This window comes from Rhinoderma darwinii, chromosome 7 (assembly GCF_050947455.1).
Source record: "Rhinoderma darwinii isolate aRhiDar2 chromosome 7, aRhiDar2.hap1, whole genome shotgun sequence".
Taxonomy (NCBI): Eukaryota; Metazoa; Chordata; class Amphibia; order Anura; family Rhinodermatidae; genus Rhinoderma; species Rhinoderma darwinii.
The window spans coordinates 95,659,129-95,674,534 of NC_134693.1; the positions used below are offsets into that span (position 1 = coordinate 95,659,129).

Consider the following 15,406-nt stretch of genomic DNA (forward strand, 5'->3'; position numbering starts at 1 on the left):
CCGTTTATACATTTATTATAGCAGCGATCAGTGCTCCAGGTGTTCAAGTAAAACAAGTAAAAAGTAAAAAAAAAAAAAAAAAGTAATAAAAGTGTAAAAATAAGTTATAAGTTACAAAAACAAAAAATGCTTTTTTTTCCTATAAGAAGTCTTTTATTATAAAAAAAAAATGAAAATGTTAAAGAAAAGTACACATATTTGGTATGACCACGTTCACAACGACCCAAACTATAATATTATTTTTCCCGCACGGTGAACAGCGCAAAAAAAATTAATTAAAAAACAATGTCAGAATCACTATTTTCTTTGGTCATCAACCCCCCAAAAATATAGAATAAAAAGTGATCAAAAAGTCGCATGTACTCCAAAATAGTACCAATAAAAACTACAACCCGTCCCGCAAAAAAAGCCCTTACACAGCTTTTTTGACTGAAAAATAAAAAACTTATGGTGACACAAAAAAGAAATAATTTTATTGAAAAGCGATTTTTATTGCGCAAACGCCACAAAACATAAAAAAAACTATATACATCTGGTATCGCCGTAATCGTATCGACCCGCAGAATAAAGTAAAATGTCATTTTATAGCGCACGGTGAAAAGTGTAAAAAAAGACAAAAAACATTGTCAGAATTTGTGTTTTTGTCACTTTGCTTGCCCAAAAAAATCGAATAAAAAGGTGATAAAAAAATCACATGTACCATTGAAAACTACCAATTGTCCCGCAACAAATAAGCCCTCGCACGGCTCCGGTGAAGAAAAAATAAAAAAAGTTCTGGCTCTCAGAATATAGCGACAGAAATTGTGCAGTGTCCAAAAGCGGATAAGATCGGGCGCCATTTATCAGTGCGATATTGGCCACATATCTGCGGATTATTATTTATTTACCGAATTATTATACCCTCTTATTATGTCCTTATGTACTCTGCCCAATTTACACATACCCCCACATCATAAACTGAAATACCAGCAAAACCCCAAACAGAACAGTTACCAAGCAAAATCTGCGCTCCAAAAGCCAAATGGCGCTCCCTCCCTTCTGAGCCCCACAGCGTGCGCAAACACCAGTTTACGTCCACATATATGATATTTTATATCCGGGAGAACCCGCTCAACATTGTACGAGGTATTTGTCTTCAGTGGCACAAACTGGGCACAACATATTGTGCATTAAAATGGCATATCAGTGGAAAATGTTTATTTTCACTTTGCACCATCCGCTGCGCGTTAACGCCTTCGCGCACCACGACTTAATAGCATGTCGTGGTGCGGGGGGTTATATATGGAGCGGGCTCATGCGCTGCGCCCGCTCCATATTCTACAGGTGTCCGCTGTGTATTGCAGCTGACACCCGGGACTAATGGACAGGAACAGCGATCGCGCTGTTACAGGAGTCTGTAAAAATGATATTATACTGCAATACATTAATATTGCAGTGTATTGTACCAGCGACCTAATGATCGCTCGTTCCAGTCCCCTAAAGGGACTTTTGGGAGGTTTCCACTGTTTTGGTACCTCAGGGGCTTTGCAAATGCGACATGCCACCCAAAAACCATTCCAGCTAAATTTGAGCTCCAAAAGCTTAATATTGTTCCTTCCCTTCTGAGTCTTGCCGTGGGTTCAAACAGCAGTTTATTACCACATATGGCGTATTGCAGTAATCAGGACAAATTGCTTTACAAATTTTGGGGTGATTTTTCACCTTTATTCATTGTAAAAATTAAACATTTCTATGATTTTCATTTTCACGGCCTAATTCCACTAAATTCAGCAAAAAAAACTGTGGGGTCAAAATGCTATACCCCTAGAAAAATTCCTTGAGAGGTGTAGTCTTCAAAATGGGGTCACTTTTGGGGGTTTCCACCGTTTTGCTCCCTCCAGGGCGTTGCAAACACAACATGGCACTGAAAACCAATCAAGCACAATCTGCGCTTCAAAATCCAAATGGCGCTCCTTCCCTTCTGAGCTCTGCCATGGGTCCAAACAGTAGTTTAGTACCACATATGGGGTATTGCTGTAATCGGGAGAAGTAGCTTTACAAGTTTTGGTGTGCTTTTTATTCTTTATTCCTTGCAAATATTATTTTTTTTTATATTTTTTCAGAAAAAAAGTAGATTTTCACTTTCACAGGCAAACTCCAATAAATATAGCAGAAGACCTGTGCCGTCAAGATGCTAACTATACCCCTAAATAAATTCCTTGAGGTGTGCAGTTTCCAAAATAGTGTCTCTTTTGGGGGATTTCCACTGTTTTGGCACTACAAGACCTCTTCAAACCTGACATGGTGCCTAAAATATATTCTAAAAAAAGGAGGCCACAAAATCCACTAGGTGCTCCTTTGCTTCTGAGGCCGGTATTTCAGTCCATTATCACACTAGGGCCACATGTGGGATATTTCTAAAAACTGCAGAATCTGGGTAATAAATATTGTGTTGTGTTTCTCTGGTAAAACCTTCTGTGTTACAAAAAAAAATGTATTAGAAATGAATTGCGGCAAAAAAAATTAAAACAAAATTGTCAATTTCCCCTGTACATTGCTTTAAAGAGGCTCTGTCACCAGATTTTGCAACCCCTATCAGCTATTGCAGCAGATCGGCGCTGCAATGTAGATAACAGTAACGTTTTTATTTTTAAAAAACGAGCATTTTTGGCCAAGTTATGACCATTTTCGTATTTATGCAAATGAGGCTTGCAAAAGTACAACTGGGCGTGTTGAAAAGTAAAAGTACAACTGGGCGTGTATTATGTGCGTACATCGGGGCGTGTTTACTACTTTTACTAGCTGGGCGTTGTGTATAGAAGTATCATCCACTTCTCTTCAGAACGCCCAGCTTCTGGCAGTGCAGATCTGTGACGTCACTCACAGGTCCTGCATCGTGTCGGCACCAGAGGCTACAGTTGATTCTGCAGCAGCATCAGCATTTGCAGGTAAGTAGCTACATCGACTTACCTGCAAACGCCGATGCTGCTGCAGAATCATCTGTAGCCTCTGTTGTCAATGTGTCCTCGCTCGTCTGACACGATGCAGGACCTGTGAGTGACGTCACAGCGTGATCTCTGGAGAACACGCTGTGTCTGCACTGCCAGAAGCTGGGCGTTGTGAAGAGAAGTGGATGATACTTCTATGCACAACGCCCAGCTAGTAAAAGTAGTAAACACGCCCCGATGTACGCACATAATACACGCCCAGTTGTACTTTTACTTTTCAACACGCCCAGTTGTACTTTTGCAAGCCTCATTTGCATAAATACGAAAATGGTCATAACTTGGCCAAAAATGCTCGTTTTTTAAAAATAAAAACGTTACTGTAATCTACATTGCAGCGCCGATCTGCTGCAATAGCAGATAGGGGTTGCAAAATCTGGTGACAGAGCCTCTTTAATTCCTGTGAAACGCCTAAAGGGTTAATAAACTTTCGGAATGCTGTTTTGAATACTTTGAGGGGTGCCGTTTTTAATATGGGGTGATTTATGGGGTCTTTCTAGTACATAAGGCCCTCAAAGCCGCTTTAGAACTGAACTGGTCCCTGTAAAAATAGCCTTTTGAAATTTTCTTGAAAATGTGAGAAATTACTGCTAAAGTTCTACGTCTTGTAACGTCCTAGAAAAATAAAATAATGTTCAAAAAACGATGCAGATATAAAGTAGGCATAAGGAATATGTGAAATAGTAACTATTTTGTGTGGTATTACTATCTGTTTTACAAGCAGATACATTTAAAATTAGAAAAATCATAATTTTTTCAAATTTTCTCTACATTTTGGTGTTTTTCACAAATATGCAATGAATTTATTTACCACATTTTTCCACTAACATATAGTACAATATGTCACGAGAAAACAATCTCAGAATCGCTTGGATAGGCAAAAGCATTCCAGAGTTATTACCGCATAAATTGACACATGTCCGATTTGCAAAAAGTGTCCTGAAGGCCAAAATTGGCTCGGTCTTGAAAGGGTTAAATTGTATTTCATGGAATGTACGTGGGTTGGGGACTGTATCCAAACGTGCCTCGGTCTTCTCCCATATTAGGAGATCCAATTCCAATCTGACAGGTTTGCAAGAGACCCACCTCACTGCTGACAAATCTGATTACTTTAAAGAGGCTCTGTCACCAGATTATAAATGCTCTATCTCCTACATAATCTGATCTGCGCTGTAATGTAGATAACAGCAGTGGTTTTTATTTTGAAAAACGATCATTTTTGAGCAAGTTATGAGCTAGTTTAGATTTATGCTAATGAGTTTCTCAATGGACAACTGGGCGTGTTTTTACTTTTTACCAACTGGGTGTTCAGAGGAGTGTATGAGGCTGACCAATCAGCGTCATACACTTCTCTGGAACACCAGCCCAGCTTCTTTCACTGCACAATCACACTGTGCTGTGGATCATGCTAGGCTGGAACAATGAGAAGTGCAGGACGCTGATTGATCACTGATTGGTCAGCCTCATACACTCCTCTGTACAACACCCAGTTGGTAAAAAGTAAAAACACGGCCAGTTGTCCATTGAGAAACTCATTAGCATAAATCTAAACTAGCTCATAACTTTAAAATGATCGTTTTTCAAAACAAAAACCACTGCTGTTATCTACATTACAGCGCCAATCAGATTATGTAGGAGATAGGGCACTTATAATCTGGTGACAGAGCCTCTTTAAAAAGCCATAGATCCAATGGGCATGTGATTCTTATCACACCACTTACGCTAGGGAAGTCTCTTTATGAATTCATCGATCTCTACGATGGAACCGCATACAAATTGGCAGACCCTGTGGGCAGATTACTGTTTGTATATGGTGAAATTGATACAGAGCTATATGTCCTCTTATGTGTTTACGACCCACCGCATGCAGGTATATCTGTTCTTCAGGCCGCAATTGCGTTTACCCACCAATTCCCTGCTTCCTCTGTATTATGCATGGGTGACTTTAATCACGTTATGAACACTACAATGGACTGTTTCTTCCAGGTTCCTGCCCCCTCTATGACGCCCCCTTCAACTTTGAACCAGCTGATGCGGGGTGTGGGTTGGATCGATCTATGGAGACCTCTTAATCCTCAGGTCTTAGAATACACTTGTCATTCTTCTGGGAGACCTACTCCCTCGAATTGATACAATTTTTTGCACTCCTAACATATCACACTGTATGTCTCCTCGATCTCTCATGACCGTTGAGGGATTTCAGACCATAGTTCTATACTCCTTACATTGGAATTCCCAGGCCTGCGTCTCCTACCCAACTGGAAGTTCAACCTCTTTTGGCTAACACTGATTGGTCCCTCTGATCGCCTCCCAGACTAAATTGAACAATTTCTGCAGGTTCACAACCTCCCTCTCTCACACGCATTAAAATGGGACACTTTTAAGGCTTACCTCCGTGGTTGTTTGCGGTCCACAGTATCGTATGTTAAGAATACCACAGCCTGCTCAGAACTTGAAATTGAGAGCCACTTAGCTGTGACACGACAATATTACTTTGAAATGGGCAATCAATCTAGTCAATTATTGGCACACTTAATTAGTCAGGACGGCACATCTAAGGGTATGTTCACACGTAGTGACCGAAAACGTCTGAAAATATGGAGCTGTTTTCAGGCGTTTTTTTTAACAAATCGTGTTTTTCGTGTTGTCCTGCACTTCTTTTGACGAGCCGTCATTTTACGCGCCGTATTTTGACAGCGACACATAAAATAAAGGCTCGGGGGAACAGAACATCGTAATTCCCATTGAAAGCAATGGGCAGATGTTTGTAGGCGTATTAGGGAGTTTTTTTCAGGCGTAATTTGAGGCGTAAACCGCCCGAATTACGTCTGAAAACACTGCGCGTGAACATACCCTAATTCTGTTTTGAAAATTAAGCACTCTTCTGGCCATGTACTGATGGAGGGGGATGCCGTTGCCACTGGGTTTAAGGAATACTACACCAATCTATATAGCTCCTCTACTAATTACGTCATGACAGATGTGTCCTAAATTACTTACATGACCTGACATTCCCCTCCTTATCACCTGAGCATGTCACACTACATGATGCCCCTATATCTATGGAGGAATTTCAGGACTCTATAAGAGATATGGCATCCGATAAGTCCCCTGGCCCTGATGGACTCCATGTCGAGGTTTACAGAAAATATCTTGAACATTTCGGCCCACTTTTACTGGATGCTCTCAACCAGGCTCTGCTCGTCGACTTCCTCCTTTCTACCTTCTATGATGCCTCTATCATAGTACTATTAAAACCTGGTAAAGATCCGGAGTGTTTGTAGTTCATACAGACCAATTTCCTTAGTTAATGTAGACTATAAAATTTTAACTAAAATCCTTGCTAAGAGGCTCAATCTGGTCGTTTTGACAATTATACATCCAGATCAAACTGGGTTCATGCCCAGGAAATCTACTACTATCAATATTAAGAGGGTTCAAACATTCATACAGGTGGGCAAAACATATAACATGCCATGGGCTATTGCCTCCTTAGATGCAATAAAGGCATTTGATTCAGTTGAATGTCCGTTTCTTTTGGCCTGCATTCAACGTTTTGGCTTTGGACCCAAATTTACAGCCTGGATCCAACTATTATATAAATCTCCTAGGGCTAATGTGGTGGTAAATGGCACCCCCCCCCCCCTGACTCCTTGTCCCCTTGCCAGAGGAACGAGGCAAGGCTGTCCCCTTTCACCAGCATTGTTTGCACTAACTATAGAAGCTATGGCGATCCGATTGAGGTCTACCCCCACAATCACGGGTGTGCAATGGAAGGGGAAGACCAGTGTGGTGGTTTTGTATGCTGATTACATTTTTCTGTACTTCCGCAATCCTAATGAGTCCTTTAGCCATGTTATCGGCCTACTTGATGTTTTTTCAGGTTTCTCAGAGCTTAGTCAATTGGCCAAAATCCGCTATTATGTATACAGCCTCTAATCCGATCCCATATCCGGTTGTGTCCCAATGTGGTTTGGCAGTGGTAAGCAAATTTCCGTACTTAGGAATTGCTGTTGTACTAGACCATAATGGCGTGAGGGACGAAACCATTGATCCATTATTGACCCATGGCAGCCTGAAATTAACCCGTTAGTGACCGGCCCATAGTGTTTCTACGTCGGTCACTAATGGGCCTTATTCCGATGCCATAGACTTTTTACGTCAGAGGCAGCTGAGGGCTGGGGGTGTCCCTGCTCGACCGAGTGAGATCGATATAAGTATCGATCTCACCCGTTTAACCCCTCAGATGCGGTGCTGAATAGCGTGCATCGCATCTGAATGGTTTTGGAGAGAGGGAGGGAGCTCCCTCTCATCCAACTGACACCCGGCGATAAGATCGCCGAGTGTCTGTTTCTCCGATGGCAGCCGGGGGCCTAATAAAGGCCCCCAGGTCTGCCTGCAGTGAATGCCTGCTAGGTCATGCCGGAGGCATGACCTAGCAGATGCCTGTCCGTTTTACACGGACAGTCATAATACACTGCAATACAGAAGTATTGCAGTGTATTATAAATGCGATCGGAGGATCGCATAGTGAAGTCCCCTAGTGGGACTAGTAAAAAAGTTAAAAAAAAAAAGTTTAATAGAAAGTGAAAAACCCACTTTTCCCCCTTACAAACTGCTTTATTATTAACAAACAAAATAAAGTAAAAAAGTTACACATATTTGGTATCGCCGCGTCTGTAACGACCCCAACTATAAACGTATTACATCATTTAACCCGCACGGTGAACGTCGTAAAAAATAAAATAAAAAATAAATGCAAAAATTGCTGTTTTCTTTGAATCCAGCCTTAAAAATATGTGATAAAAAGTGATCAAAAAGTCGCATCTACTCCAAAATGATACCGATAAAAACTACAAGTCTTCCCGCAAAAAAAAAGCCCACCTACAATTTCATCGGCGAAAAAATAAAAACGTTACGGCTCTTCAAATATGGAGACACAAAAACAAATAATTTTGAGAAGAAGTGTTTTCACTGTGTAAAAGTAGTAAAACATACAAAAACTATACAAATTTGGTATCGTTGCAATCACTACAACCCGCTGAATAAAGTTATTGTGTTATTTATACCAGATGGTAAACGGCGTAAATTTAGGACGCAAAAAAGTGTGGTGAAATTTCTGGGTTTTTTCTATTCCCCCCCGCCCCCCCCAAAAAAAAGTTAATAAAAGTTAATCAATAAATTCTATGTACCCCAAAAAGGTGCTATTAAAAATTACAACTTGTCCCGCAAAAAACAAGACCTTATACAGCTATGTCGACGCAAAAATAAAAAGTGTATAGCTCTTTGAATAATACGATGGAAAAACATAAAAAATGGCTTGGTCATTAAGGGGTTAACTGTGGTCTAAATTGCCATTGTCGATTGCTGGACGCATCAACCTGATTAAAATGGTCGTTCAACCTAAACGTTTATATATTTTACAGCACATGCCGATCACAGCCCCACAGTCATATTTCCGCTCCCTGAACTCTTTAATTATTACATTTGTTTGGGGCGCCTCCCGATCTAACTCAAACTTACTACTCTACAGCGGCCCAAGACGGATGGAGGCATGGCACTGTCTGACTTGCACACTTACTATTTGGCAGGTCAATTACGCGGCATGAAAGACTGGTTTTTAGCTGAACCTTTGTTAGACTCGACCAATTACTTGGCCTCCCTGGTGTCTGGAAACAGTCTGCTTAGTTATTTGGAATACCCTCAAGTTACGCGACCTACAGAAATACTCCACTTACGTAAAACAGCTCTGGCAGTGTGGCGTACTGCCAAGACCATGCTATGTTTTAGTGGTACTCTCCTGGATCTACCTCTATGAATAATCCCACACTGCCATCCCTACACAACATACCAGACCCTCAATTTTGGCAGGGATTGGGAGACTTGGGGATGTATTTGATGGGGGTTCTTTTCTGACATTTACTCATTTACAGGAAACGTACAATTTCCCTCGCCTACAATGGTATAGATATCTCCAACTCCGACATGCCATTCAATCTCAGTTTCCACCCAATGATAGTATTATATTTTAATATCCTCTTATTGGTATATTAAGGTCACAGGGATCTAAAAGCCTCATAGGCGCACTATACACTCGTCTTCTCTCTTCTAACATGACTTCGACACCACTGGTCCTATTTGATAAATGGTTATTACAAATCCCAGACCTTACCCGGGATGATAGAGATGCTGTGTTCAGCTCTCATTTATTGGTTTCCCTGGCTATTAATAATAAACTAATTCAGCTTTATATTATACACCAATCCTATTTGACACCCATTAGACTGCACAGAATGGGTAGAATACCCATAACGGCATGTCATCGCCTAGATGCAGATTTCTGGCATCTTATGTGGTACTATACATACATTTCTACCTTTTGGACATGTGTTTATGCCTTCCTCTCCTGCCTTCTTCTATACCCACTTCCCCAAGATCGCTTTACTTGGCATCCTGGATGAGGACATATGGCCACACTACATGCGTATATTCTTGAAAGAAACTGTTTTTGGCCAGAAAAGCAGTTGCCATGCGCTGAATGGCTGACAACGCACCCTCTATTTCAGGATCTTGTAAATACAGTAATACAATATGAGCGGCGTGGTTGAACCTTAACCCGCATCTTGAGACATATGTGTCTGTCCTTCCTAGGCTTCTTATATCCATTATCATGTGCTATCCTTTTGCCTTTTTGGCTTTATGACGGCAAAGACAACAGGTTTTCTTGTTGGTTTTGTTATTGATTTGTTAAAATGGCAGAATACTCAAATGTTGCTGACTGTATTCTTACTTTTGTGACTTTTTTATACCTGTGATGTAACACGGCTTATTTTCTTTGTGCATTTGTGAAGCATTCTTGTTCACAATTTCATCCAGTCTGCAACTTTTAACCCCTTAAGGACCCAGGCCTGTTTTGGCCTTTTTCAAATCTGACATGTCACTTTATGTGGTAATAACTTCGGAATGCTTTTATCTATCCAAGCGATTCTGAGACTGTTTTCTCGTGACACATTGGTCTTTGTTACTGACACAATTTGCATTCAGTATTTGATTGTAAAAAACACCAAAATTTAGCGAAAAATTGGCATTTTTCTAAATTGAAATGTATCTGTTTGTAAGACAGGCAGTTATACCACACAAAATTGTTGCTAATTAACATCCCCATATGTCTACTTTAGATTGGCATCGTTTTTTGAACATCCTTTTATTTTTCTAGAACGTTACACGGCTTAGAACTTTAACAGCAATTAATCACTTTTTCAAGAAAATTTCAAAAGGCTATATTTACAGGGACCAGTTCAGTTGTGAAGCGGATTTTAGGGCCTTATATATTAGAAACCCCCGATAAGTCACACCATTTTAAAATCTTTACCCCTCAAAGTATTCAAAACCGCATCTAGAAAGTTTTTAACCCTTTAGATGTTTCACAGAAATTAAGGCAAAAGTAGAGGTGAAATTGTAAACTTTTTATTTTAAAATTTTTTTTTTTTTTTTTTTTTTTTGCAGGAATTCATTTTTCATGTATTTTTTTATTTTTTATTTTTTTTTAACACAAAGTTTTACAAGAGAAATGCAACTCTATCTATTGTCCAGATTCTGACGTTTTTAGAAATGCCCCACATGTGGTCCTAGTGCACTTATGGACTGAAGCACAGGCCTCAGACGCAAAGGAGCTCCTAGAGGATTTTGGGGCCTCCTTTTTATTAGAAAATATTTTAGGCACCTTGTCAGGTTTGAAAGGCTCTTGCGGTGCCAAAACAGTGGAAATCCCCCAAAAGTTACCCCATTTTGGAAACTACACCATTGAGGAACTTATCTAGGGTATAGTGAGCATTTTGACCCCGCAGGTTTTTTGCAGAAATTATTGGAAGTAGGCTGTGAAAATGAAAATGTAGGTTTAGCTAATGCTTTCTAATTTCCACAGGGACTAAAGGTGAAAAAGCACCACGACATTTGTAAAACAATTTCTCCAGAGTAAAGCAATACCCCCCATGTGGTCATAAATGGCTGTTTGGGTACACGGCGGGGCTTAGAAGGGAAAGAGCGCCATTTTAGCTTTTGGAACACAAATTTAGCAGGAATGGTTTGTGGAGACCACGTCGCATTTGCAAAGCCCCTGAGGGACCAAAACCGTGAAACACCGTAAAAGTGACTCCATTTAGGAAACTACACCCCTTGAAGAATCCACATAGGGGTGTAGTGAGCATTTTGACCCCACAGCGGTTTCATAGATTTTATTAGAATTGGGCAGTGAAGATAAAAAAAATCCTTTTTTTCCAATAAGACGTAGCTTTAGCTCAAAATTTTTCATTTTCTCAACAAATAAAGGATTAAAAGAATCCCAACATTTGTACAGCAACTTCTCTGGAGTACGGAAATACCCCATTTGTGGTAATAATAAACTGCTGTTTGGGCACACGGCAAGGATCAGAAAGGAAGGAGCGCCATTTGGCTTTTGGAGCACAGATTTTGCTGGATTGGTTTCTTGACACCATGTCACTTTTTTGCAATGCTCCTAATGTACCTGTACAGTGGAAACTCCCCAAAAGTGACTCCATTCACGAAACTACACCCCTTGAGGAATTCATCTAGGGGTGTAGTGAGCATTTTAACCCCACAGGTGTTTCATAGATCTTATTAGAATTGGGCAGTGAAAATAAAAAAAAATCCTCTTTCTTCAATAAGACGTAGCTTTAGCTGAAAATTTTTCATTTTCTCAACAAATAAATGAAAAAAAGCATCTCAACACTTATAAAGCAACTTCTCCTGTGTACAGCAATACCCCATACGTGTTCATAAACTGCTGTTTGGGCACAGAGTAGGTCTCAGAAGGGAAGGAGCGCCATTTGCTTTTGGAGTACAGATTTTGCTGGATTGGTTTCTGGGCGCTATGTCGTATTTGTAAAGTTCCTGTGGGACCAAAACAGTGGATCTCCCCCAAAAGTGACCCCATTTTGGAAACTACACCCCTCAAGGTATGCATATTAACCCCGCAGGTGATTGGCAGAAATTGGTGTGAACTCGATGTTGCAGAGTGAAAATGGGATTTTTTTCCATAGATCTGCCAATATGTGGTGCCCAGCTTGTGCCACCATAACAAGACCGGTCTGTTATTATTATGCTGTGGTTCCCGGTTTTAGAAACACCCTACGTGTGGCCTTTATCTTTTTCCTGGACAACCGACCAGGCTCAGGAGTGAAACAGTACCATGTAAAATTAAGGCCTAATTTGGCAATTTACAAAGTATTGGATCACAATTGCAGAGGCTCTGATTTGAAATAATAAAAGAAACTGCTGAGAAGTGACCCCATTTTGGAAACTGCACCCCTCAAGGCATTTATTAAGGGGTATTGTGAGCATTTTCACCCTACAGGTCTTTTCCATAAATAAATGCGCTGCAGAAGGTGCAAAGTGAACATTTCAATTTTTCCCTAGAAATGCTGTTTCAGTGGCAAATATGTCGTGCCCAGCTTGTGCCACTTTAGACACACACCCCAAAAATTGTTAGAAGGGTTCTCCTGGATATGGCGATGTAAATTGCTGTATGGGCACACTGTAGGGTTCAGAAGGGAGGTAGCGCCATTTGGCTTTTGGAGCGTGGATTTTGCTTGGTAGTAGTTTTGTTTGGAGTCTTACTGGTGTCTCCTTTTTATAATGTGGAGGCATATGTAAGCCGGGCGGAGTATATCAGGGGCATAGTCAGGTGGTATAATAATGAGGTAAAAAAAGTAAATAATCCATAGATGTGTGTTACGCTGTGACATGATCCTTTCTGCACAGGCCAGTGTCGCTCTGATAAATGTCCTCATCCCCCTTTTGGTCCACACTCCGCACCTTTGCTGTTTGAGGAATTTTGCTGGGAAGTGTTGTTGTCCTGGTATAATACGGGCGCGGTCGCTTCCAGCAGATCTGTTTGGGCCCTCCCCTTCCTGGTTCCCTAATTTTAGGGGCCTTGATAATTCGCCACTTGAAACAGGAAATGTTCCCCTCGGGTCGGCACAACTGCATATTTTTTCTTTCCTGACCTTTTTGGAGCCTTAACCAATTTTATTTTTTCATAGACTTAGTGGTATGAAGGCTGTTTTTTTGCGGGACGAGCTGTAGTTTTTATTGGTACCATTTCGGGGTACATGTGACTTTTTGATCACTTGTTATCCTTTTTTTTTGGAGGAAAGGTGACCAAAAAACAGCAATTCTGGCATATTTTTTTTAGTTCTTTTTATACCGGCAACCCAGCGATCACGTTGCTAGGGTGCCGGTGGCTAGAAACTCCTCACATGCTGTGATCTCTATTGAATGCAGCATGTGAGAGGTTAATCGGCCAGATCGGGGGCTAGCTCCGGTCCTGGCTGATACCTCAGGGTGCCAGCTGTAACATACAGCTGGCACCCAGCGGTGATGTCGCTGGCTCAGCTCTTGAGCTAGCTCCATCTCCTTCACGTACAGTTACGTAGAAATGCGTTAAAACACCATTTACCATCACGTAACTGTACATGAAAATGCGGGAAGGGGTTAAATAAAACAATTTAAAAAAAATATATATATATCCCATTATTGTACTGAAATCTTAAGGCCCCAAAAGTCTCATCTCGGCCTTGTATACCAATTTGCTCTCAGCCAGAATAAATTCCACTCCGCTTCAGTTGCTTGATAAGTGGAAAACACAAATACCAGACCTTTCTCCAGACGACGTAGATGACATTTTGAGTTCACATTTGTCTGTATCTCCGGCAATAAGTAATAAACGTATTCAGTTGTATATTATACACCAGACACGCCTGCATCGAATGGGTAGAATTCCCACATCTGATTGCCATAGATGAGGCAGACTTTTGGCACCTCATTTGGAAATGTCCATTTGTCTTGGCTTTTTGGAAATTGGTATATGACACTATTACACCATTGATATCAATAGTGACTGAAACATTGCTAATGGTTTCCGTTTGTCACCGTTACGGCAGGTTTCCGTTTTTCCACCGGAATTAATAGCGCAAGCGACTGCGCTATTGATTCCGTCTAAAAAATATGGTATGGTCCTCGATCGCGTCACAGTAAAAAAAATTTTATACAGGAATACCCTGTGACGCGATCCAAAGGGCATCTCCCCCTCTGATCTCATCTCCGCCGAGGGGCTGCGGCTATGTAATACAGCCATTGCCCCGCTCTGGACAATAAGTACGCACGCGGTCAGCATGAGGTGATGCAGCCGGCGCTGCACTAATGAGTGGTGGCACGGACACTGAAGACAGAACATGGGGGTGTTTTGCAGTGCGCCCGCCATGTTCTGTCTTCATTGCCAGCACTCAGTGCAGCGCTGGTCGCATCACATCCTGCTGACCACGCGCACACTTGTCAGGACTCTGGGGCTGCGCAATGGCTGTATTACACAGCCGCAGCCCTGCTCTCTTACATTCCTTACATGCACAGCTTAGTATCGAAATACATGAAATAACGGTATCGAAGTTTCGATGCATCGTGCATCCCTAGTCTATTGTTCCTACTGCGGCCGTGTGACGGACGTTTTGTGTACGGCCGTCACATGGCCGGGAAACCCTCATGTGAATAGGGACTTATAGGTCTGATCTCCTGGATCCTGTTCTGGTTTTGGCTTACAATATGTATAAAAAATCTGCACTGTGGAAACAGGGCTTTAGGCCAAATGCACACGATTCGTATTACGTGCGGATAATGCCGCGTGTATTTTTGTGCGGCAGATCTGCAGCGTAATACAGTGCCAGCAAAGTGAAGAGATTTCAAGAAATGCCATCTACGTTTTGCAGAAGTTTTTTCTGCACATAAATTAACCTTCGGTGCGGATTTTAAGTTTTGCATCATGTCAATTTATCTTGCGTTTCGGCTTGCGAACTGCATCTGACTAGTTTTAAAAAAGAAAAGCACCAAAATCCGCAGCATTAAATCGCACCTATTTCCGCATCAAAATGTAACAACCGCACCTAAAAACGCATTAAAAAAAAACACACTATTAGGTGTGTATTTTATCTACCAGTATTTATTACCAGTTTATCAACCTCTTTTTAGTAAGCCACATCTAGTTTTCATAACCGTATCAAGGAAGGCATAAAAAGGGCAAAGCCGCAAATTGCTACTTTTGCACGCCAGAAAAGTAGCGTAGAAATGTTGATAAATTCCCCCTGTATCTTTAAACAGCAGCAGATTCCCGCTTTCCCTCTGTTATGATCTGTTCCCGGTTTTGGTACACAGCTTGTTAACTTTATCAAAAAGCTCTCTGAGCCACACTATCGAAATGTAGTTTTTTTTATTTATTTATGTCACTATACAGAGCTTCTACAGTGTTAAGCTATATTTACACGAACGTGTCCATTTTGCGCATGTAATAAACGCTACGTTTTTCTTGCATTGCAGTTCCGTGTAGCACTAGTGTAAGGTGCACATCTGCGTTT

The 15,406-nt window shown here is 41.1% G+C and overlaps 1 protein-coding gene across 4 annotated transcripts in view; it reads left to right on the forward strand.

The window, feature by feature from the left end:
• The window catches only part of RANGAP1 (Ran GTPase activating protein 1), a 150,494-nt gene that overhangs the window by 87,607 nt on the left and 47,481 nt on the right, over positions 1 to 15,406 (forward strand). The window lies entirely within an intron of this gene.